Source organism: Scyliorhinus torazame, chromosome 5, assembly GCF_047496885.1.
Source record: "Scyliorhinus torazame isolate Kashiwa2021f chromosome 5, sScyTor2.1, whole genome shotgun sequence".
Taxonomy (NCBI): Eukaryota; Metazoa; Chordata; class Chondrichthyes; order Carcharhiniformes; family Scyliorhinidae; genus Scyliorhinus; species Scyliorhinus torazame.
Window position 1 is genome coordinate 141,689,236 of NC_092711.1, and position 26,391 is coordinate 141,715,626.

General features: G+C 47.1%; 2 long non-coding RNA genes across 2 annotated transcripts; both read left to right on the top strand.

The window, feature by feature from the left end:
* Nucleotides 1-10,811: 10,811 nt before the first annotated feature.
* LOC140419870 (uncharacterized) lies at nucleotides 10,812-14,045 on the top strand. The gene is made up of 2 exons (XR_011946058.1): nucleotides 10,812-11,264; nucleotides 12,484-14,045. It is a non-coding gene; the product is annotated as an uncharacterized lncRNA (long non-coding RNA).
* A 5,734-nt stretch (nucleotides 14,046-19,779) lies between these two features.
* Nucleotides 19,780-24,922, top strand: LOC140419871 (uncharacterized). Its single transcript, XR_011946059.1, has 2 exons — nucleotides 19,780-20,694; nucleotides 23,822-24,922. It is a non-coding gene; the product is annotated as an uncharacterized lncRNA (long non-coding RNA).
* The last annotated feature ends 1,469 nt before the right edge of the window (nucleotides 24,923-26,391 follow it).

The following is a 26,391-nucleotide window of genomic DNA, read 5'->3' on the forward strand; positions in this document are numbered from 1 at the left end:
CTATCCACAACTCCACCAATCTTCGTATCATCTGCAAATTTACTGACCCACCCTTCAACTCCCTCATCCAAGTCATTAATGAAAATCACAAACAGCAGAGGACCCAGAACTGATCCCTGCGGTACACCACTGGTAACTGGGATCCAGGCTGAATATTTGCCATCCACCACCACTCTCTGACTTCTATCGGTTAGCCAGTTCGTTATCCAACTGTTGAGGTGGATATGGTTGTCAGGGTGGGGGGGGGGCGGGGAGCAGGGCAACGGAATGGGGAATATATGATCCCCTGGGGGAGTTTAAGTGTTGTCAGGTGGTTGGGTTTTGGTTGCTCATCCGTAGCCGGTATGGGTTGGAAGGCGTAGTTTGTTTTTGTTCTTTGAGCATACACCGTGGGTGGGGGGGTTACCTTTGCTAGCTGTAAAGTTTCAGCTCGTGAACGGAGTGAGGTGGGGAGAGGGGCTGCAGCTTGTTGTAATTAAAATATTTTTGAAAAAAAACTTTCCTTTAAGACCTCAAAACTGTGGACTCCTCAGTTCATGTGTGGGCTTCACTGCCTTTTGCTGAGAGATTTAAACATGAGGAACATCCCCGGCTCCTCCAGTCTTATAAGAACAAAGTAAATTACAGCACAGGAACAGGCCCTTCGGCCCTCCAAGCCTGCACTGACCATGCTGTCCGTCTGAATTAAAACCCTTGTGCTTCCGGGGACCATATCCCTCTTCCCATCCTATTCATGTATTTTTTAAGATGTCACTATCGTATCTGCTTCCACTACCTCTCCCGGCAGCGAGTTCCAGGCTCCCACCACCCTCTGTTCAAAATGTTTGCTTCGTCCATCTCCTTTAAACCTTGCACCCCGCACCTTGAACCTATGCCACCGCGTAATTGACCCTTGCACCCTAGGAAAAAACTTCCATCCGCTCTGTCCATGCCCCTTATAATCTTGTAGACTTCTATCAGGTCGCCCCTTAACCTCCGTCGTTCCAGTGAGAACAAACTAAGTTTCTCCAACCTCTCCTCATAGCTAATGCCCTCCATATCAGACAACATCCTGGTAAATCTTTTCTGTACCCTCTCCAAAGCCTCCACATCCTTCTGGTAGAATTGATCATTATATTCCAAGTGCGGTTTAACTAAGGTTCTATAAAGCTGCAACATGACTTCACAATTTTTAAATTCAGTGCCCCGGTCGATGAAGGCAAGCATGCTGTATGCTTTCTTGACTACCTTCTCCACCTGCATTGCCACTTTCAGTGATCTGTGTACGTGTACACCCAGATCCCTCTGCCTATCAATAGTCTTAAGAGTTCTGCCATTTACTGTATATTTCCCACCTGTATTAGACCTTCCAAAATGCATTCCCTCACATTTGTACGGAATAAACTCCATCCGCCATCTCTCCACCCAAGTCTACAACTGATCTATATCCTGCTGTATCCTCTGACGGTCCTCATCGCTATCTGCAATTCCACCAACCTTTTGTCATCCGCAAACTTACGAATCAAACCAGTTACGTTTTCCTCCAAATCATTTATACAATTACAAACAGCAAAGGTCCCAGCACTGATCCCTGAGGAACGCCACTAGTCACAGCCTTCCATTCAGAAATGCACCCTTCCACTACTGCCCTCTGCCTTCTATGATGGAGCCATTTCTGTATCCATCTTGTCAGCTCACCTCTGGTCCTGTGCGACTTCACCTTCTGTCCCAATCTGCCATGAGATTCCTTGTCAAAGGCCTTACTGAAGCCCATGTAGACAACATCCACTGCCCTACCCTCATCAATCATCTTTGTCTTCCTTGAAAAACTCGATCAAGTTCGTGAGACACGACCTCCTCTTCACAAAACCATGATGCCTCCCACCAATACGTCCACTTATTTCCAAGTGGGAATAAATTGAATCCCAATGAATCCTCTCCAATAATTTCCCTATCACTGACGTATTGCTCACCGGCCTGTAATTACTTGGATTATCCTTGCTACCCTTCTTAAACAAAGGAACAACATTGGCTATTCTGCAATCCATTGGGATCTCCCCTCTCGCCAGTGAGGATACAAAGATTTATCTCCAGGCCCCAGCAATTTCCTCCCTTCCTCTCACAGTATTCTGGGATAGATCCCATCAGATCCTAGGGACTTGTCTACCATCATGTTTTTCAAGACCCCAGTACCTCCTTTTTGAACTTAATATGACCCAAACTATTGACACACCATTCCCCAGACTCATCACCCACCAAGTCCTTCTCTTTGGTGAATACTGAAGCAAAGTACTCCACGCATAGATTTCCTCCCCTGTACTTAAGTGGGTCAACCTTCTCCCTGGCTACCCCTTTGCTCTTTATATATGTATTATATATGGGGAGCATGGTAGCATAGTAGTTAGCACTATGGCTTCACAGCACCAGGGTCCCAGGTTCGATTCCCGCCTTGGATGACCGTCTGTGCGGAGTCTGCATGATCTCCCTGTAACTGTGAGGGTTTCCTCCGGGTGCTCCGGTTTCCTCCCACAAGTCCCTAAAGATGTGCTGTTAGGTAATTTGGACATTCTGAATTCTCTCTCTGTGTACCCGAACAGGCGCCGGAATGTGGCGACTGGGGGCTTTTCACAGTAACTTCATTGCAGTGTTATTGTAAGCCTACTTGTGACAATGAAGATTATTAAAATTCAAAAGCCTTGAGATTTTCCTTAATCCTGCTGGCCAATGACTTTTCATGACCCCTTTTAGCCCTCCAGACTCCTTGCTTAAGTTTCTTTCTACTTCCCTTGTATTCCACACTTGCTTCGTGTGCTCCCAATGTAGAGTGAGGGATATGCCGGCCTATAAGGTTAGGTTGTGGTTGAATATTAAGCTGCTGATGGCCCACAGCACCTCATGGGTACCCTGTTTTTATCGAGATGTGTTCTGAATCTACCCCATTTAGCACAGTGATAGTGTCACACAGGACAATGGAGGGTATCCTCCGTGTGAAGATGGGACTTCATCTCATAAGATCACAAGAATATTGATTTTCTATTCTTCTTGCCAAAGTGGACAAGTGAAATACATCACATGGCTTGAGACCAGGACAAAGTTACACTTTAACGGTCTAATTACAGAGCAACTGCTGCAAATCCCATAAAGGTTGGATGAGCTATGGTCTGGAACCGTTAGTTCCCCAGCCACTGAAAATTAAGTTACACTTCCGTTCGAGGCCCTGTTGTGTGAAGAAAACAACTGTGAGGTTTCAAACCTTCGACCGTGTGCCTTAAATTAGTTTAACCTTTAACTTGTAGTTTCTGGAAAGAAGCAGTCACTTTCTGTCACAGTATATAACCACCTTTGGTTTGTGAACCTAAAAGAGTTTAAGTTCTCCGGTCAGTTTTCATAGTTCTTTAGTTATTTTAACTCCTATTACTTACAAACATGTATTCATTGAATGTGTCATGCTGTAATTCGCTCTCTCAACATTTACACCCTGATCATCTTTATGCACTGAATTTATACACACGGATGATAAATTTTAATCTGAAATGACTGTAATTTCTGTATTAGTTTAAGGCTATGTGTCAGTTTGTGCCCATTTCATTAACTGTGTTGCAAGCTTTTGAAGCCACTGCGAAAACATAAACAAGTAGTTTATTTTTCAAAACATATTAATAGGTGCCTGTCCCAGTGAGAACACCACAGGATTTCTACAAATCAATTCGACACTTGGGACAATGAGCCCAGTGATGAGTGTATTTCAGATATATTGTATTATAGGTATTTGGTGCAGTCAGGGTTAAAATCCTGGGTTAATGTTGTAATGATATGCAAGGAGTGTAAAGGGTTAACAAGATGATGTTCATGTATCTCAACACTAGATGGCACCAGAGAAGTCATATAAAAGGCGGTATCGCCGGGAATTCTGGGAGAAGGTTGAGAAGGTTAGTGAAAGGTCGAGGTAGTGTGTTAGCTGTATTAGAAAGATATAGATTTCTGTGCATAGATTTAATACTGTTGTTTTATTAGCTATTGTAAAGTGTGTACACTTAGTAAAGTGTGGGAACCATTTGAAGTAGTGTAAAGTAAACTAGTTTTGTTTCAAATACATAGTCTGATGTTCTTTGTCAACACTATGACTTTTAGTCATCTAGGAGGACTACACAAGGATCATCACCGTAGAGTGGGGGCTAAGCCGAGCCATGAGGTTGCAGATTGTGGTTGAATGTAATTCTGCTGCTGGTGATGGCCCACAACACCTCCTGGATGCCCAGTCTTGAGTTGCTAGATCTGTTTAAAGTCCATTCCATTTAGCACAGTGGTAGTGCCACACAACACAATGGAGAGTATATCCTCAATGTGAAGACGGGACTTTGTCTCCACAAGGACTGTGTGGTGGTCACTTCTACCGAGACTGTCATGGACAGATGCACCTGCAGCAGGCAGATTGGTGAGGATGAGGTCAAGTATGTTTTTCCCACTTGTTGGTTCCCTCACCACCTGCTGCAGTCCCAGTCTAGCAGCTATGACCCTTGGGGCCCAGCCAGCTCGGTCTGTGGTGGCATTACCAAGCCACTCTTGGTGATGGACATTGAAGTACCCCACCCAGAGCATATTCTGGTTTAGCACAGGGGCTGGTTTAGCACAGTGGGCTAAACAGCTGGCTTGTAATGCAGAACAAGGCAGCAGCGCAGGTTCAATTCCTGTTCCAGCCTCCCCGAACAGGTGCCGGAATGTGGCGACTAGGGGCTTTTCACAGGAACTTCATTGAAGCCTACTGGTGACAAGAGATTATTATTATTATTCTGGGCCGATGCCACCCTCAGTGCTTCCTCCATGTGGTGTTCAACATGGAGGAGTACTGATTCATCAGCTGATGGTAGCTGGTACGTGATACTCAGCAGGAGGTTTCCTTGCCCATGTTCAACCTGAAGCCATGAGACTTCTGCCAGGTCTCCCAACCACGCCGAGGCCCTGGGCGGTATCACCGACCTCCACCCAAGCAGGACTCGCCTCTGAGCTATGAACAAGGAAACGGCCAACACATCAGCCCTCTCCCTCAAGGAGTTCTGGGGAGTCTGACACCCCAAAGATCGCCTCTAGTGGACTCGGCTCCAGCTCCATCTCAACAATCTCCAACATGGTCTCAAAAAATTAGATCCAGAACCCAATCTAGGTTGAACCCAATTGGGGCAGGACCAGAACATATGTGAGTGATTCGCTGGCCCCCTGAACAATGCTCACACCGTCCTGCACCCCAGGGGAGAACCCCCTCTCATGTGCATCTTAGTTACTCTCTAACTATTGACTTCCGGTTGCAGCTATGCCTAGTTAGGTCGCACGGTCGGCAGCTCCCACCGATAACAGACTTTTGGGCCCTTTTAAGGAGCTCCAACGGCACTTTGACGACAATTCCCGGTGTGGGAAGGAAACAGTGAGGGTCCTCCAGCACTGTATGGAGTGGACCAGGAGTGGGGCGGTTAAAAAAGCGGCTTTGGAAAAGAGAGAACGGGCACGAAAAAGCGAGATGGTGGCTGGCGGGGATCAGGCAGCGTGGGCCCAGTGGTCACGGGAGCAGCAGGAGTTTTTAAGAAACTGCTTTGCGGATTTAAAGGCGGAGATGCTGGCCCCCATGAAGGCGTTGATTGAAAGGTTGGTGGAGACACAGAAGATGCAGGGGACAGCGATCAAGGAGGTGCAGCAGAAGGCCTCTGATAATGAGGACGAGATTCTGGGCCTGGCGGTTAGAGTGGAGGCGCACGAGGTGCTGCACAAAAGAAGGCAGGAGAAGCTGGAGAATAGGTCGAGGAGGCAGAACCTGCGGATTCTGGGTCTCCCTGAAGGCGTGGAGGGGTCGGATGCTGGGGCGTATGTGACCACGATGCTGGGTACGCTGATGGGCGCGGGGGCTTTCCCGCGGCCCCTGGAGCTGGATGGGGCGCACAGAGTCCTGGCAAGGAGGCCGAGAGCGAACGAGCCGCCGAGGGCTATGGTGGTAAGGTTCCACCGCTTCACCGACAAGGAGTGTGTCCTGCACTGGGCGAAGAAGGAGCGAAGCAGCAGGTCGGAGAACACCAAGATCCATATTTATCAGGACTGGAGTGCAGTACTGGCCAAGAAGCGTGCGGGATTCAACTGGGCCAAGGCGGTCCTCCACGGAAAGGGGGTGAAGTTTGGGCTGTTACAACCGGCGAGGCTGTGGGTTTCATATCAGGACTGGCAGCACTATTTCGATACGCCGGACGAGGCGTGGACTTTCATCAAGAATGAGAAGCTGGACTCGAGTTAATGGACTGCAGTATGTTGTGGGGGCTGTTGGTTGGGGGGGGGGGAGGAGGAGGTGGCGGTCTTATGTTGGGGTTTCCCCAGTGTTTTCTTGTGTTTTTGTGGCCCCTTTGCCCTGGGCCCTCGAGGCTTTGGGCGAGGTCGCAGTTGGGAAGAGCTGCATCACAGGAGGTGGGGTCGGCCCAGACAGGGAGCGCGGTTTACCCGCGAAATGGTGGGGGTGGCACCTGAAGCTGGGGGTTTGGGTGTATGGTACTTTGTTTTGTTTTTCTTTCTCTGTTCACATGGGGTGTAGGGCGGGGACTCTCTACCCCACTTACGTGGGGGGGTGGGGGTTGGAGATTGGTAAGGGGAACTCACAGGGGGATTGGTGGTGGAGGCGGGAGCGGCCAGGGTCAGCATGAGTCAGCTGACAGGAGTGCAATGGGGGGGGAGGGGGGGGGGGGGGCTGGGATGTTGCTGTGCTGACTGAGGGGGAATAGATGTTAAAGGGGAGAGTCGGGGCGGGGAGCCTCTGCCTGGGGGGCTGGAGTGTGCAGGAGGCGCATGGCTTGCCTAAAAAAGGAGATGGCTAGTCGGCGGGGTGGCGGCACGGGGGCGGGGAGGGGGGGGGGGGGGGGGCGGCGGGGGGGGGGGGGGTGGTGGAGGTAGCCCCCCGACCAGGCTGATCACGTGGAACTTGAGAGGCCTGAATGGGCCGGTCAAGAGGGCCCGTGTATTTTCGCACTTAAAGGGGCTAAAGGCAGACGTAGCCATGCTACAAGAAACGCACCTGAAGATCGCGGATCAAACTAGGCTGAGGAAAGGATGGGTGGGGCAGGTTTTCCACTCAGGGCTGGATGCGAAGAACAGCGGGGTCGCAATCTTTGTGAGCAAGCGGGTGGCATTTGAGGCGGCGGGTATTGTGGCGGATAAAGGGGGTCGATATGTTATGGTGAGTGGCAGGTTGCGGGGGGCCCGGGTGGTGCTAGTGAATGTGTATGCTCCAAACTGGGACGATGCTGGGTTCATGAAGCGGATGTTGAGTAGGATTCCGAATCTGGAACAGTTACCACGTTGAAATCAGCAAATGGACATTCATAAGCTTGCAGAGATTCACACACATCCTGCTGTGATTGCAGCTTCTCCAAAACTAAAATCAAACCAAAAACCCACCCTGCCGCAAAAAGCCTAAAGCGAAAGTAAAAAGCTGACAGACAGCCCAGCTCCACCCACTCTCTGACATCACTGCAGTATAACACCCATTTCTTAAAGGTACTCTCACTGCAGATATTTATGTACACACCCATTTATAAACACCCATTTCTTAAAGGTACTCTCACTATAGATATTTATATACACACCCATTTATAAACACCCATTTCTTAAAGGTACTCTCACGTGACACATTCCAGATTCCTACCACCCTCTGGGTGAAAACTGTTTTTCTCAAACCCGCTTGAAACCTCATGTCTTTCACCTTAAAATTTTGCCCTCTTGTTATTAACCCTTCAACTAAAGGGAACAACTGCTTTCTATCCACACTGTCCATGTCCCTCATAATCGTATACACCACAATCAAGTTCCCGCTCAGCCTTCGCTGCTCCATAGAAAACAACCTGAGCTTATCAAGCCTCCCTTCATAGCTAAAATACTCTATCCCAGGCCACATCCTGGTAAATCTCCTCTGCACCCTCTCTAGTGCAAACACATTGTTCTTATACTGGGGTGAGCAGAACTGCACACTGTACTCCAACTGTGTCCTAACCAAAGTCCTATACAGCTCCAACATAACCTCCTTGCTCTTATAATCTATGCTACAACTGCAGGGCAGCATGGTGACACAGGCATTAGCACGGCTACCTCACAGGTTCAATTCCAGCCTCAGGTGACTGTCTGTGTGGAGTTTGCACTTTCTCCCCATGTCTGCATGGGATACCTCCCACAGTCCAAAGATGTGCAGGTTAGGTGGACTGGCCATGATAAAAACAATTGCTCCTTAGTGTCTGAGGATGAGCAGGGATGAGGAATGGGCCTAGGTAGGGTCTCTTTCAGAGGGTTGGTGCAGACCAAATGGCCTCCTTCTGCACTGTAGGAATTCTATACAGGCCAGTGTCCCGTGTGCCATCTTAACTACACTATTAACCTGCCCAGTGTCTTCAGGGATCTGTGAACAAGCGCCCCAAGATCCCACTGAACTTCCTAGTGTCCTGCTATTCATTGAATGCTCCCTTGTTATGTTACTCCTTCCAAAGTGCATCATCATGCACTTTTCATGGTTAAATTCCATCTGCCATTGATCTGCCCATCTGACCAATCCGTTGATCTCCTCCGGTAACCTAAGACCTCCTTCTTCATTGTGAAGCACCTGGCCAAATCTGCCCCACATTTTCTTCTATTTTGTTTATATATAATCAGAAACAATAAGGGACTCAGTATTAAGCCCTGTGGTACACTTGCCACCAGCCTTCAGTCATACAAACAGCCTTCTACCACCACCCTATGTCTCCTATCACTAAGCCAATTCTTTTGATCCAACTTGCCAAGTTACTCTGGATCCCATGTTCTTTTACCTTCTTTATCAGTCAAAGAGAAGGTGCAACAAAGATTCACAAGAATAATACCAGAACAGAGAGCATTTCACCCCCAGGAAAGGCTGGGGCTGCTTTTCTCTCAAAAAAAAACTGAAGGGTGACCTGATGGAAGTGTTTAAAATGATGAAGCGTTTCAATAATCCAATTGGGATTTCATGAGAAACCTCTTTACCCAGCGAGTGGTGAGAATGTGGAACTCACTACCACAGCGAGTGGTTGAGTTGAACAGCATGAATACATTGAAGGAGAAGCTAGACACATACATGAGGGAGAAAGGAATAGAAGGATGTGCTGATGGGGGGAGATGAAGAGGGGTAGGTGGAGGCTCATGTGGAGCATAAATACTGAGAGTGACCAATTGAGCCGACTGGCCTGGCCCTGTGCTGTAGACTCAATGGAACCGAGACAAATGTATTTATTTTAGATCTACTTGTAGTGGTAGAGAAACACTATTTAGTATCCAGGATAAAATAAATGTACTTCTTCACCATTTGTAGATCTTTTCCATGGAAATGTACTCTCCCAGGCTCAAAGAGCATCAGCCCACAGGAAGCAAAGTCGTGAGACGGGCCAGTCCAGAAGAAAGAAATCCTCTGACCCTCCCACTTCACCAAGTGTCAGAATGAAAAAGGTTCAGTCCTGGATGTGATTAACAGCAGCAATATCAGCAGAATCCAACCCTTGTCATCAATGTGAACTCGATGGTGTCTCAGCAGATGGGATGACTTAGTGAATCCGTTCCCATAGGTGAGAGCAGGTGAAAGGTCTCTCTCTGGTGTGAACTCGCTGATGTGCACGCAGATTGGAAGAATCACTGAATCCTTTTCCGCACACAGAGCAAGTGAATGGCCTCTCCCCTGTGTGAACTCGCTGGTGTATCAGCAGGTGGGATGACTGAGTGAATCCCTTCCCAGTCAGAGAAGGTAAACGGCCTCACCCCGCTGTGAATTTGCTGGCGAATCAGCAGAATAGATACCCGAGTGAATCCCTTTCCACAGCCAGAGCAGCTGAACGGCCTCCCCAGTGTTTTTCCAGCACTGATAGGGACTTTTTACAGTCCCCACACTTCCATGGTTTTTCTATGATCTGGGTGTCTTCATGTCTCTCCAGCATTTTCCACAGTAAATGCACTGGAACACTCACTCAGGAGTATGTAGCAGGGGCTGTTTAGCACACTAGGCTAAATCGCTGGCTTTGAAAGCAGACCAAGGCAGGCCAGCAGCACGGTTGAATTCCCGTAACAGCCTCCCCGAACAGGTGCCGGAATGTGGCGACTAGGGGCTTTTCACAGTAACTTCATTGAAGCCTACTTGTGACAATAAGTGATTTTCATTTCATTTCATTTTTCATTATCTCATGTTTTTCCATTAACACCATGTTTCAAGCCATTTGAAGAGGACAAACTTTTCTTCCTTGTGCGTCAAGGCCGATGATATTCAGCTCCCAAGAATAATAATCTAATAATAATCTTGATAATTGTCACAAGGAGGCTTACATTAACACTGCAATGAAGTTGCTGAGAAAATCCCCGAATCGCCTCACTCCGGCATCTGTTTCGGTACACAGAAGGAGAATTCAGAATGTCCAATTCACCTAACAGCACATTTTTCGGGACTTGTGGGATGAAACCGGAGCATCCGAAGGAAAGCCGCGCAGCCACAGGGAGAACGTGCAGACTCTGCACAGTGACCAATTAAGTGACTCTGTCACATCTTGACATTTTGTCTGTAAATTCTCCCCCTCTAATATCCTGTAAAAGGAGTTTACCAAAACCATCTCTATCATTGCAAGATAGAACTTCAGAACAGATTATTCTAGTAACTATGGAACACTGCAAAGGATGTCAATGTCTTTAAGAGAGAGAGAGACCTGGGCCAACCTTTCCGGAGTCTGCACCCTCCCTGGATTCACTTCCTTTCCCTTCAGTTGTGCAAGTCACCAATGTCCTCCCAGACTAAGAGAAAAGGAAAGGGGGAGAAAAGATGTTGCACAGAGGAGGAAGTTTTAGGCTGAAACCTGGTTGTTTGTTCCCTTCCCCCATCTGGACCAATAGGACGGAGGGGTGGGCCTGGAGGACTAAATCAGGCGGCTGGTCCTCCAGCCAATCAGAGTGAATGAGGGGCGAGACGTTTCGCCATTGTTTATTCCCAGCCGCCATCCTCCGTTCGCTGAATAAAGATGGCGATCGTTAACCTGGGCCTGGTACCGGGTGGGAGAAGCCCCGCAGCTGCGAACCAGGAAGTTGCCAATTATTAAATTGCTTTTGCGGAACTGTTTCCAAAGTCTCCCACCCACCTCGCCGCTGTCCTTCGATATGTCCGGGACGAACAGGCCCAATGTGCATGATCCAAACAATTCGACAACAGCGCTTGCACACTCGTCTCCCAGCCCAGAAGCAGTGATGCGCATGTCCAAGGGAGAGACGAAGCTGCGCATGTGCAGGTATTAGCCCACCCCTGATCTTTCTGCTGAGGTCTTGACCAGTGGGAAAAGTTGGAGGTCCAGAAGGACTCTGGTCCTCCAGCCAATCAGCGTGGACGTTGTGTGAATGCGAATGTGTCACAGAAACTGAAACATCCTCCTGTCTCCAACATCTGCGAGTAAAACACTTTCTTTTCTCCCCCTTTCCATTTATTTTCTCATTCTGACCTTTAATTGGTGAATTGCAGCAACTGAAGGGAAAGGAAGTGAATCCAGGAAGGGTGCAGACTCTGCAAAGCTTGGCCCAGGTCTCTCTCTCTCTCTCTCTTAAAGAATTTGACATCCTTTGCTCCCTCAGCTTGACACGTTTATTTGTTGGGCTAAAAGGATGATCTCTTTGCTAATGTTCAATGATTTCCCCAGGAGATAGAATAGAACAGAACCATTGAATACCATTGAATTCCTACAGTGCAGAAGGAGGTCATTTGGCCCATCGAGTGTGCACGGACCCAATGAAGAGCACCCTACCTAAACCTACCCCCCCCCCCCCCCGCCCTATCTCCCTAAACCCAGAACCTACCTAGGGGACAGTAAATCAATATTGGACGGAGATATGTCCAGTGTTATATTGTACAAATTAGATATTTATGGTTGTGTAATAAAATATATTTATTATTTTGTCTTGTAATATAGTACTGTAGCTGCGTTATATATTTCCAGTTATAGAGTAATTGAAGAAGTCCATTGCACACCTCGATTCGATGCCAACTCTGTCAAGCAATTCTGTCAGTCTCGAGTGGGCCCCATTCTGCAACCTTGTATCGACCATCCAATTTAATTGGGAAATTATTGATCGTCTTTGCTTGACTACCCTTATAGGCAACAACTTCAGAGTCGTGATCAATGACAATCCCCTGTATCTCAAGCAGCTGAAACAATTCTATACATTAATCATTTTAGTCCAGTAATATAGACATATATCTGTCTGGCTAGCCTGCGCAAAGATTTTCGGGTCTCTGTGTCCAGGATAGGAAGCAGGGATCTGTCAATCAGCCTGAATCAGCACCCTCAAGAGAACTGGAAGGGTGAATATTAGATACAGGAGAGTGAGAATGGAGGGAGTGTGTGTGGGATGGTGATTTGTGAGAGAGGAAAGAATCTTCAGCAGAAACTAGAATTGTCTGTTCTAAATTTCTATCCTGTACTGACAGTGAATTAATTTTGAAAACTCCTTTTACAGGATATTAGACGAGAATTTCCAAACACAAATATCACCTCCTGACAGTGTCACTCAATTAATCGGGAACGGAATATTTGAACCTAGAAGGAAGAATATTTGTCAGTTCTGCCTGTCTCAAAAGATTTGTGTGTTTGGAAAAGCACTGAGTCACAGGAACCCAAGTGAGAGTGTTCGAGTGCACTGACTGTGGAAAGAGCTTTAACCAGTTACACAGTGTGAAAAATCACCGCACCATTCACAGTTGAGAGAGACCGTACCCATGTTTTGTTTGAGACTTCAACTGATTGTCTAACCTGGTGAGGCATCAGGGCACCCGAACATGGAGAAACAGTGGAAATGTGGGGATTGCGGGAAGGGATTCAGATCCCCATCTGTGCTGGAAATTCATCGACACAGTCACACTGGTGAGAGGCCGTTTGCCTGCTCCAGATGTGGGAAGGGATTTAAATCCCTTTCTAACCTGGAAATGCATCAACGTGTTCACACTGGGGAGAGGCCGTTCACCTGCTCCACATGTGGGAAAGGATTCAGTACATCTTCCAATCTGCAGACACATCAGCGAGTTCACACTGGGGAGAGGCCATTCATCTGCTCTCAGTGTGGGCAAAGATTCAGTGTTTCATTCACCCTCCGGAAACACCAGCGAGTTCACACGGGGGAGAGGCCATTCGCCTGTTCAGAGTGTGGGAAGGGATTCACTCAGTCATCCAGCCTGCTGAGACACCATCGACTTCACACTGGAGACCGTTCATATGTTCTCAGTGTGGTAAAGGATTCACTGATTCATCTAACCTGCTCACACACCAACAATTTCACACTGGGGAAAGGCTCTGAGTGTGGGAAGAGTTTCACTCTGGTATCTGACCTGCGGACACATCAGCGAATCCACACTGGGGAGAAGCCTTTTAGCTGCTTTGAATGTGGGAAGCAATTCCTTGATTCATCCCACTTGCTGAGGCACCAGCGAGTTCACACTGGGAAGAGACCATTCACCTGCTCTGAATGTGGGAAGGGCTTCACTCAGTTATCCCACCTGCTGTCACACCAGCGAGTTCACAAGTGATGACAGGGGTTGAATTCTGCTGTTCCTGCTGCTGTTAATCACATCTAGGACTGCAACTTGTTCATTCTGATAGTTGGCGACAAGTCAGAAATGTTGGCTCCATGATTTATTTAACATCCCCTTGAGAGAGCAGATGGGTTCTCTGCTTGACAACGCATTCATAAGACGGCACCTCTGACAGTGCAGCACTCCCTCGGTGATGGCACTCAGACAATTGGTTTTGATTTTTCTCCTTGGGTCCCCGGACTGGGATTTGAACCCACAACCTTCTGACACCGAGGTCAGAGAGCGACCCACTGAGCCACGGCTGACACTATAGACATACAGAGTTAGGAAGGGAAGGTTACTCTTTAAAACCCCCACCCTTTGCCTCCAGTGCCTAAATCTCATAATAAACACCCCAGCATAAATAATATGTATTTGACTGACAAATGTGATGTGTTCTAAGATTGTTATATTGTACAACTGTTTTTAATTTTGATTAAAATGGAGGAATTAAGGGGGAGTCACGTGACCTTCTCTGAATTTTGCTGCTATCAAACCTGAAGTGGCCTGATTGGTTCATGATTAAAGGGAACCTCAGGTTATTTGACTGGGAAGACTGTGTCGATAAGCGGAAAGGCTGCTCTGCTGAAAGTGGTTCAACTTTTGGTTTCCAATGTCCCAGGAAGGTGTTGAGAATATTAGAATTTGAAAATGGTGGGCAGCACGGTGGCGCAGTGGTTAGCCCTGCTGCCTCACGGCGCTGAGGTACCAGGTTCGATCCCGGCTCTGTGTCACTGTCTGTGTGGAGTTTGCACATTCTCCCCGTGTTTGCGTGGGTTTCACCCCCACAGCCCAAAGATGTGCAGGGTAGGTGGATTGAACACGCGACATTGCCCCTTAATTTGAAAATTGGGTACTCTAAATTTATGTTAAAAAAAAGAATTTGAAAATGGCTTTACTTTAATTGTATATTTAATTTCAAGATTGAAGTTTGGAGTCTAAATGATATCTAATCAGCAGGTCTACATGGATATAAGGCCCACCTATAAGAACTAGGATCAGGAGTAGGCCATCTGGCCCCTCGAACCAGCTCTGCTATTCAATGAGATTATGCCTGATCTTTTTGTGGACTCAGCTCCACTTAAACTAATCCTCTCAACTCTGGAATCAACCTAGCGAATCTCCTCTGCACACCCTCCAATGCCAGTCCATCCTTTCTCAAGTAAGGAGACCAAAACTGTACACAGTACTCCAGGTGTGGCCTCACCAGCACCCTCTTCAGCTGCAACATAACCTCTCTGCTTTTAAACTCCATCCCTCTATAAAGGCCAAAATTCCATTTGTGTTCTGAATTAATTGCTGCAGCTAGAAACCAATGTTTTGCGATTCATGCACGAGGACACCCAGGCCTCTCTGCCCAGCAGCATGCTGCAATATTTTACCATTTAATAATAGTCCATTTTGCTGTTATTCCTACAAACTGGATGACCTCACATTTATCAACATTGTACTCCACGTGCCAGATCCTTGCCCACTCACTTAAACTATCTATATCCCTCTGCAGACTTTCAGTGTCCTCTGCACACTTGGCTCCAGCAAGTGTCATCTGCAAACTTTAACACACTACACTTGATCCCGAACTCCAAATCATCTATGGGCAGCACGGTAGCATAGTGGTTAGCACAATTGCTTCACAGGGTCCCAGGTTCGATTCCCGGCTTGGGTCACTGTGCCGAGCCTGCACATTCTCCCTGTGTGTGTGTGGGTTTACTCCAGGTGCACTGGTTTCCTCCCACAGTCCAAAGTTGTGCAGGTTAGGTGGCTTGGCCATGCTAAATTGCCCTTATTGTCCAATATTGCCCTTAGTGTTGGGTGGGGTTATTGGATAATGGGGATAGGGTGGAGATGTGGGCCTGGGTAAGGTGCTCTTTCTAAGAGCTGGTGCAGACTCAATGGGGTGAATGGCCTCCTTCTCTACTGTACATTCTATGATAAATTGTGAACAATTGCAGACCCAACATTGATCCCTGAGGGACACCACTACCCACTGATCGCCAACCAGAAAAACACCCATTTATCCCCACTCTCTGCATTCTGTCAATTAACCACTCCTCTATCCATGCTAATACATTACCTGTAACGCAATGCATTTTTATTTTATGCAGCAGCCTTTTGTGCGGCACCTTAAGATTAGGCTACTGAGTTGGATGATCAGCCATGATCGTGATAAATGGCGGAGAAGGCTTGAAGGACCAAAAGTCCTCCTCCTGCTCCTATCTTATTTATATCCATGTACCTTGTTGAATGCCTTCTGGAAACCCACACCCACTGGTCCCTTGTTGTCCACCACACTCATAATGTCCTCAAAGAATTCCACTAAATTAGTCAAACATGACCTGCCTTTCATGAACCTACGCTGCGTCTGCCCAATGGGACAATTTCTATCCAGATGCCTCGCTATTTCTTTCTTAATGACATATTCAAGCATTTTCCCCACTGCAGAAGTTAAACTAACCAGCCGATAGTTACCCGTCTTTTATCTACCTCCTTTTTTAAACAGTGGCATCACATTTGCTGTTTTCCAATCTGCCGAAACCGCCCCAGTGACCAGCGTATTTTGGTAAATTACCATGAGCTCATTTGCTATTTCCCCGCCACCTCTTTTAGTACCCTGGGATGCATTCCATCAGGGCCAGGAGACTTGTCTACCTTTAGCCCCATTAGCTTACCCAATACGACCTCTTCAGTGATAATGATCGATTCCAAGTCCTCACCTGCCATCGCCTCCTTGCCATCAATCATTGGTGTGTTATTTGTTTTTTCCACTGTGGAAACTGACACAAAATACATGTTCAATGCCTCAGCCATGTCCTCATTTCCCATTGTTATATCCCCCTTCTCATCCTCTAAAAGACCAATGCTTACCCTAGCTACTCTTTTTTGTTTTCTATATTTGTAGAAACGTTGCTGTCTGTTTTTATATTCTGAGCTGATTTACTCTCCTAATCTATCTTACTTTTCTTTATAGCTTTTTTCGTGGATTTCTGTTGACCGTTAAAGATTTCCCAATCCGCTAGTTTCCCACTAATCTTTACCACTTTGTATGCCTTTTCTTTCAATTTGATACCCTCCTTTATTTCCTTAAATATCCATGGCTGATTTTCCTTTTTCCTACAGCCCTTCCATTTCACTGGTATATATTTTTTCTGAGCACTGTGAAAAATCTCTTAGAAAGTCCTCCACTGTTCCTCAAATGTCCCACCACAAAGTCTTTGCTCCCAATCTACCTTAGCCAACTCCTCCCTCATCCCATTGTAGTTTCCTTTGTTTCAGCATAAAACACTGGTTTTTGACTTTACCTTCTCTTTTTTTTATAAATGTTTTATTGAAATTTTTTTCCCAAACAACAATTTTTCCCCTCTTACAAAGCAAACGCAACAATAACAATACAGAAATTTTAAACAATACACAAGTAACAAAACCCCTTTATCTTTGACCCAAACTAAACCCCCCCCTCCCCCCCCCACTCCCCCTGGGTTGCTGCTGCTGGTCATCTGTCTTCCCTCTAACGTTCCCCTAGGTAGTCGAGAAATGGCTGCCACCGCCTGGTGAACCCTTGAGCCGATCCTCTCAGGGCAAACTTTATCTGCTCCAGTTTAATAAACCCCGCCATATCATTTACCCAGGCCTCCAGTCCGGGGGGTTTCGCCTCCTTCCACATGAGTAGGATCCTGCGCCGGGCTACGAGGGACGCAAAGGCCACAACGTCGGCCTCTTTCGCCTCCTGCACTCCCGGCTCTTCCGCAACTCCAAATAGAGCTAACCCCCAGCCTGGTTTGACCCGGGCCTTCACCACCCGCGAAATCACTCCCGTCACTCCCTTCCAATACCCTTCCAGTGCCGGGCATGCCCAAAACATATGTGCGTGGTTTGCCGGGCTCCCGCCACACCTCCCACATTTGTCCTCCACTCCAAAGAACCTGCTCAATCTTGCTCCCGTTATGTGTGCTCTATGTAGCACCTTAAATTGAATCAGGCTAAGCCTGGCGCATGAGGAAGAGGAATTTACCCTGCTTAGGGCATCAGCCCACATACCCTCCTCTAACTCCTCCCCTAGTTCTTCTTCCCACTTTCCTTTTAGGACTTTACCTTCTCATACTCCATCTGTATTTTAAATTCAACCATATTATGATCGCTCCTTCCGAGAGGATCGCTAACTATGAGATCATTAATCAATCCTGTCTCATTACACAGGACCAGATCTAGGATACCTTGCTCTCTCATAGATTCCATTACATACTGTTCAAGAAAACTATCGCGGATACATTCGGTGAACTCCTCCTCAAGGCTGCCCCGGCCGACTGGTTTGACCAATCGACATGTAGATTAAAATCCCCCATGATAATTGTCGTCCCATTTTTACATGCATTGGTTATTTCTTTGTTTATTGCCCATCCCACTGGGATGTTATTATTTGGTGGCCTATAGACTACGCCTATCAGTGAACGTTTCTCCTTACTATTCGCCTTACTCCTTACTATGGGCGGCATGGTGGCACAGTGGTTAGCACTATTGCTTCACAGCACCAGCGTCCCAGGTTCAATTCCCGCTTGGGAATTGTGCGGAGTCTGCACGTTCTCTCTGTGGTCTGCATATGTTTCCTCCGGATGCTCCTGTTTCCTCCCACAAGTTCCAAAAGACGTGCTGTTGGGTGAATTGGACATTCTGAATTCTCCCTCTGTGTACCCAAACAGGCGCCAGTGTGCGGCGACTAGGGAATTTTCACAGTAACTTTGTTGCGGTGTTAATGTAAGCCTACTTGTGACAATAATAAAGATTATTTTCTAATTTCTATCCAAATGGATTCAACCTTTTTCTCTATATCATCTCTCACTGCCACCCTGATGCCAGCCTTACATATCAGAGCTACACCTTACCTTTGTGTCTGTCCTTCCGAATAGTCTGATACACCTGGATATTTAACTCCCAGTCATGAGCCATTTGCAACCGTGTCTCTGTAATGGCCACTAAATCAGATTCATTTGCGATGATCTGTGCCGTCAACACATTTGTCTTGTTTTGAATGCTTGTTATACCTTATTTTTGAGGCACCTCCCATTAATAACATCTGAGTTCTTCCCTTTATCTTTTGTCATACCGTTCGATGTAGTTGAACCCACCTTCCCATGTGCTAACCTGCTGCTTTGCTTTCCATTAACCATTTACTTCCCGTTTCCCCTACCCGCCCCACTAGCTAGTTTAAAGTCCTTGTGACCTCCCTATTTATCTTTTCCACGTGGACACTGGTCCCAGACCGGTTCTGGTGGAGACCGTCCCAATGGTACAGACCTCCTGTCCCAATACTGATGCCAGTGCCCCATGAAATGAAACCGCTCTTTCCCGAACCACTCCTTCAGTGTTTACTTCCCTAATTTTCTAATCCCTATGCCAATTTGCACATGGCTCAGATAGTGATCCAGGGATTATGACCCTTGAGGACTTGTTTTAATTTAGTTCCTAGTGCCTGATATTCCCCCAACAGGTCCTCTTTCCCAGTCTTGCCTATGTTGTTTGTCCCAACGTGGACCACAACAACTGGATCCACCCCCTCCTTCTCCAATATCCTTTCAAGCTGGTTATTGATGTCCCTCACCCTAACACCGGTCAGGCAACATACCATGTGGGGCTCTCAATCCTGCTTTCAAAGGATGCTTTCTATCCCGTAATTATAGAATTCCCTACAACTACCACTTGTCTTTATGCTGCCCCTACTTGAATGGTATGTGCTTTGTAACTCCATAATTAATCTATTCTATCACTCCCTTTACTTGGCCCTTTATTATATCACTATGGTATGTGTGGTTTGAAGAATTATTGAATTAAACTCGACCAAGTACTTTGTATGCTTAAGTAACTAGACAGGCGGCATGGTGGTACAGTGGTTAGCACTGCTGCCTCACGGCGCTGAAGACCCGGGACCAATTCTGACCCCGTGTCACTGCCTGTGTGGAGTTTGCACATTCTCCCCATGTCTGCGTGGGTTTCATCCCCACAACCCAAAGATGTGAAGGTTAGGTGGATTGGCCATGCTAAATTGCCCCTTAATTGGACAAAAATAATCGGGTACTCTAAATTTAAAAAAACAACTAACCAGTGAACCCTTGATTTCTGCTTAATACACAGGGGTGAGTGTGTCTGAGAAGTATCCAATTGAAAAAACATTTCCATAATTTTCATTGCTACAGCGAGATATATTGTTTTGACAGTGACAGCTAGGTTGTGGAATTAATTGGATAGATCTTCCATAGACCTGGCACAGACATGATAGCCAAGTAACTTCCATCTATGCTGCCTCATTCTATAATACAGTGAATTCTTTTTATTTTTATTTTGTCACAGGGTGTGGGAATCTCTGGCCAGGCCAGTTTTTTAAATTGTCAATCCCTAATTGCCCTTGAGAAGATGCTGTCAAGCTACCTTCTTGAACCACTGCAGTGTATGTGGTGAAGGTACAAGCTCAGACTGTTAGGATGGGAGTGCCAGGATTTTGACCCAGCGACAGGGAAGGAACTTGGTGTGTGGCTTGGAGTTAAATTGCAAGTCCAATGTGTTTCCCGCCCTTGTCCTTCTACCTGAGGAAGGAGCAGTGCTCCAAAAGCTAGTGATTTGAAACAAACGTGTTTAGCCTGGTGTTGTGAGACTTCTTACTGTGCTCACCCCAGTCCAACACCGGCATCTCCACATCTTGTCCTTCCAGGTAGTGGAGGTGGTGACTTTGGGAGGTGCTTTGAAAAAATATTCAGTTTCAAGGAATAAGGAGAGGAACCAGTTATTCTGATATTGAATGCAGCGAGACTCATTACTTTACGGTGAAGGGGAGCCGAGGGAAACCTTTAAAAGCTCAATGTTCTCTCTTAGGAGAGCAGCCATTTAAACCACATTGGTAAATAGAAGATAGCAGAATTATTTCAATTAGGTAACATTTTCTACTCCCGTTTTGGGGTTTCAATGGTGCTGTTATTACCCAGCATCCCCGGCGTATGTGAATGTGCCCTATTCAGCCCACTGGAGCCCTATGCGCAGGCGCAGTGCGAGGCTTTATCGACAGCATGCGCAGTGTCACTTTGCTCGGAACCCTGCGGATGCAGTAGATAGATTTTTCGGTAGGTGAGAGTCGGTGTGGCAGAGGGAGGAATGGAGACGGAGTCCGGGTGGGGAGGGAGCAGAGGCTTTATAAAATACTCGCTCAGGCTGCAAGACCCGGAAGAAACCTGCAGATCCCGTACTTTCTACGCCAGGGCTTTGTTCCCGGGAACAGGCCCGAGTTAGCGCACGCCATCTTGTTTCGGTGGGCAGCAATGCGCACGCGCGGATTTGCGGGTAGAGTGGGCGGGGCTTCAGGGGGCCAGCGACCCGGATGATGACAACGCTCAAAACGAAACAGCTGGAAAGAGACAGCTGGAGAACATTCCACTGCCCAGATTGGCCTTTCACTGCCTTTATTGGTTGGCCTTTGGCTTCCCGGATTGGTTGCCCAGAAGGTTCAAATTAAAGCAAAATACTGCAGATGTTGGTAATAGGACATAGAACATACAGTGCAGAAGGAGGCCATTCGGCCCATCGAGTCTGCACTGACCCACTTAAACCCTCACTTCCACCCTGTCCCCGTACCCCAATGACCCCTCCTAACCTTTTTTAGTCACTAAGGGCAACTTATCATTGCCAATCCACCTAACCTGAACGTCTTTGGACGGTCGGAGGAAACCCATGCAGATACGGGGAGAACGTGCAGACTCCGCACAGTGAACCAGCAGGGAATTGAACCTGGGACCCTGGCGCTGTGAAGCCACAGTGCTATCCACTTGTGCTACTGTGCTGCCCTAATGTGAAATAAAAACATAAAATGCTGGATAAACTCAGCAGGGCTGGCATCATCTGTGGAGAGAAACAGTTAATGTTTTGGATCTAAATAATAGCCACAGGGAATGGGGAACAAAGATTGGGGAAAGTAGATTGTGAGCGCGCAGGAGCAGTTGGAGTGAGCGGGGGAGCACTTCTGAAGAGAGGAACCTCTGAGTGAGAAGGGGAGGGGGTTTGAAGGGCTTCTGAGTGAGTGGTGAGGAAGTTTGATGAGAGGGACTTCTGACTGTGCAAAGGTAGTTAGGGTTAGGGAGGTAGGCTTCAGGGGAGTGGAGCTAGACAGAGGTTTAGTGTTTATATGTTGGGTACCAGCATGGAGTGTCTGGGAACGGCATGAGGTCCGATGGAGCTGTTTGCACACTGTTGGCAGGTAGAATAGGCAGAGTGTAAGTCAAATATTTATATCTGGAATGTTACAAGAGTATATTTTTGTTTTTGGACAACTCTTTGGCCTCCTCCACCATGTAAATGGTATCCACTTGGCACCCCTAAAACGCACATGGCTCCAGTTTCCACAATCCTTCCACAGTCCAGTCTCAAGAGATTTTTCCCATTTCCCCCTGTCAACGGTTTCGTCATTAAGACCTCCCACCATCTACCCCACCTCGCAAGGCAGTGGCAGGCATTCAAGCAGTAAAGAAGGCAAATGGTATGTTGGTCTTCATAGCGAGAGGATTCGAGTGTAGGAATAGAGATGTTTTACTGCAATTGTATAGGGCATTGACAAGGCCATACTTGGAGTATTGTGTGCAGTTCTGGTATCCTTATCTGAGGAAGGATGTTCTTGCTATGGAGGGAGAGCAGCGGAGTTTTACCAGGCCGATTCCTGGGATGGCGGGATTTTCATATGAGTAGAGAATAAGTCAGTTAGGATTATATTAATTGGAGTTTAGAAGAGTGAGAGGGGATCTCATAGAAACTTAGAAAATTCTAACAGGATTAGACAGGATAGATTCAGAATGTTCCCGATGGTGGGGGAGACCGAACTAGGGTTTATAATTTGAGGATAAGGGGTAAACCTTTTAGGACTGAGATGAGAAATTTCTTCACCCAGGCAGTGGTGAATCTGTGGAATTCGCTACTACAGAAAATAGTTGAGGCCAAAACGTTGTGAAATTTTGAGAAAAGAATGAGATAGAGCTCTTGGGGCGGAAGGGATATGGGTGGGGGGGTGGGGGTGGGAGGGAAGGTGGGATCAGGGTATTGAACTTGATGATCAGCCATGATGATAATGAAGGGTCGAGCAGGCTTTAAGGGCCGAATGGCTTCCTCCTGCATCTATTTTCTATGTTTCTCCATTGGAGTTTGTCACTCCAGGTGCTGGATAAATAGGTATTAGTGTGAATACGCACACAAGCAGCAGAGTTTGGTGTGACCTTATGTGGAGTTGAATCTGAGAGGCTGGCAAGGGGAACATTAGAGTAGTTAAGGTTTGAGGTGACAAAGGAATGAATGAATTTCAGCAGCTGATGGGATGAGGCAGCAGCAAATCGGGACAATGTTACTGAGGTGGAAATAGACAATGTTAGTGCTGTGTAGTCAGTAACTCAATTTGGGATGAAATTTGACAACCAGATTATGAACAGACTGGTTCAGCCTCAGAGTTGCAATCGAGAGAATAACTAGGGAGTGGGGTTTGTAACAGAAACGGAAGTTGATTGCTTTCCTCTTCCCAATGTTTAAATGGAGGGCATTTCTGCTTATCCAGTACTGAGTCAGACAATTTGGGAAGTTTTCTGACTTGGAGGGACACTTGGAGATGATAGCATTCACATAATCTCCAGGTGAAGGGTTTTGGATGTAACATGAAAGCTCTGGTCGAGTTTAAGATATATAAAATCCACTCCCTCAAGTCTTCCCCCTCCCTGGGGCAGCACGGTGGCACAATGGTTAGCATTGCTGCCTCACGGCGCTGAGGTCCCAGACTCAATTCCGGCTCTGGGTCACCATCCATGTGGAGTTTGCACGTTCTCCCCGTGTTTGTGTGGGTTTCGCCCCACCACCCAAAAATCTGCAGGGTAGGTGGATTGGCCTCGCTAAATTGCCCCTTAATTGGAAAAAATGAATTGGGTACTCTAAATTTATATTTTTAAAAAGTCTTCCCCCTCCCACTTCCCCCCCCCCCCCCCCCCCCCCCCCCCCCCCCCCCCGAGTCTTGTCTCGGCCCAGACCAGGTGGCAGCTTCCCTTCCCTGAGGACATTAGTGAACCAGTTGTGTTTTTATAACAATCCACCAGTTTTCGTGGTCACCTTTCCTAGTGCCGGCCCCACAAATGACCAGATTCATTCAGCTCAATTTCACAACCTGCCTTTCTGTTTTTGTGGGTTCTCTCTCACTCCCTTTTTTTCTGTTTTAAATCCATTTGACAGGGTGTTCGAAGGGGAGGATTTGCAGTCGGGAAACTTGAACTCACATCAGGATCTGACAGAGTTGCCCAATTCATCGTAAAGTCAGTATCATCAGATTTTTAACATGGAAGGAAAAAGCACCGTTAACAATGGGGAGAAACCGTACACGTGCTCGGAGTGTGGACAAGGCTACAGGCGATTTTCTGGCCTGTTGAAACACAAGCACATTCACACTGGAGAGAGACCATATAAATGTGGAGATTGTGGGAAGGTATTCAGATACCCATCTGAACTGCAAGCTCATCGGCGCAATCACACTGGGGAGAGGCAGTTCAACTGTCCCGTGTGTGGGAAGGGATTCACTCAGTCATCCACTCTGGTGACACATCAGCGAATTCACACTGGGGAGAGGCCATTTATCTGCTCTGAATGTGGAAAGCGATTCACTCATTCATACAACCTGCTGAACCACCAGAGAGTTCACAGCGGGGAGAGGCCGTTCCTCTGCTCTGACTGTGGGATGGGATTCACTCATTCATCCAACCTGCTGACACACCAGCGGGTTCACACTGGGGAGAAGCCGTTCACCTGCTCCGAGTGTGCAAAAAGATTCACTCGTTTATCCAACCTGCGGAAACACCAACGCAGTCACACTGCGGAGAAACCGTTCACCTGCTCCGAGTGTGGGGAAGGATTCACTCATTTATCCAAACTGCGGAAACACCAGCGCAGTCACACTGATAACCTGTTTAAACACTCACCTCCAGGGAGTGCTGTAGAGGTTCGGGAGAACTGATATCCCATCCACGTGTTCACACTGACAAGCGACCGTTCAGGTGCTCTCATACGGGACTGGGTTCAGGCGATCACCTCAACTCACCAGTGTGCTGATGCTGGAGAGAGGCTGTTCACCTGCTCAGTGTGGGAAGGGATTGATTGTTTGTCCAGCCTGTTAATACATCAGCGAGTTCACATGTAATTACTGTGATTGGATTCTGCAGTGGATAACATCCAGGACGCAATTGTGTTCATTGGGTCTGTTTCTGCTGATGCTAATATACTCCTGCTCAATTAGGGGTTAATATTCTGGATAAAGGATAAATAAATCAGCTTTATATTAAACATAGTGTGACATGTCTTTTTAATGTCTCCAACATAAGTTTGAAGTGCTGTCCCTCTCCTGTCTCCTCCATCTTCACCTCCAGGTGTGAGGAGCTTGTGGTGCTTCTTTGTCACTGAGACTGAGACAATCGATCAGCTGCCTCCCTCCCTCCCACTAACCCACCGGCTCAAACTGTCTCGAAACGTCATCCTTCCCTGAGCCTTGACCTCCCACCTTTCTTTAGATTTTCTCCTATCTCTCCTCTTGCCCTCTGAGCTCACCTTGTCCACGAGACCCACCTCCTGCTCCCTTGACCGTATCCTCACTAAGTTACTGAGCAGACATGTTCCCCATGTGAGCTGATTGTTTTCACTGTTCCCTCACTTCCTATCTCACTCTGCAAACTGCTAACATCACCCTCTCCATGAAGAACCAGCCCTTGATCCCACCCTCTCCAACCTCCCCATCTTCAACCTCCCTTTCCTCTCCAAAATCATTAAATGTCTTGGAAATTGGAGTCCGAGAGAAAGCGTGCATCAAAAAACAACAGCAAAAGTTTCCACAAACTTATAAAAAGGAAAAGAGCAACTGGATTGAGCAAGTAAGACAGAGCATTCACTAAGTCACCCGACCTGCTGATCCACCAGCGAGTTCACACTGGGGTGAGACCATTTACCTGCTGAGTGTGGGAAGGGATTCACTACTGCAATCCAATTGATGAGACACCAGGGAGAGGCCGTTAACCTGCTCTGAGTGTGGGAAGGGATTCGCTCATTTACCCATTGTGTTGAGACACAATGACACCCAAACCAATGAGAGACCCTTTAAATGCTCTGACTGTGGGAATGGGTTTGAAAGTTCTTCGGTACTGATGGAACATCAGTGCACTCACACCAGGAAGTAGCCCTGTGGGAAGGGTTTGTGGGAAGGGATTCACTCGGTCATCCGATCTATTGAAACACCAGTGAATTTTGAGGATACGGGGTGAACCACTGAGGACTGAGATTAGGAGAAAGTTCTTCACACCAGCGAATTCACAAATGATGACAGGGGTTGGACTCTGCTGTTATTGCTGCTGTTAACCACATCCAGGACTGAACCATGTTCATTCTGACACTTGGTGAAGTGGGAGGGTTGGAGGGTTTCTCTCTGCTGGACTGGCCGGTCTCACAACTTTGCTTCCAGTGGGCTGATGCTCTTTGAGACTGAGAGTATTAGGTAACCAAAGGTAGTTTTAAGGGATTTATTTTTGTATGGATAAACATTAGAAAAAAGTTATAGTTTTGTGCCTCGAAGGGAGCTGTAGTTAGATGTTAAAGGCTGTCTGCGTGGGGGTTAGCTTCATCCTGAGATACTGTTGTGTTTAGATAGCTCCACATAAAGGAAATATAATTGATTAACAACTAGAGAGGCCCTGTAAAGTAGCAAACAGCTTTCTTTTGTTCTTTAGTTTATAGCTGAAAGCTAGCAGTAGTTGCAGGCAGTTGGA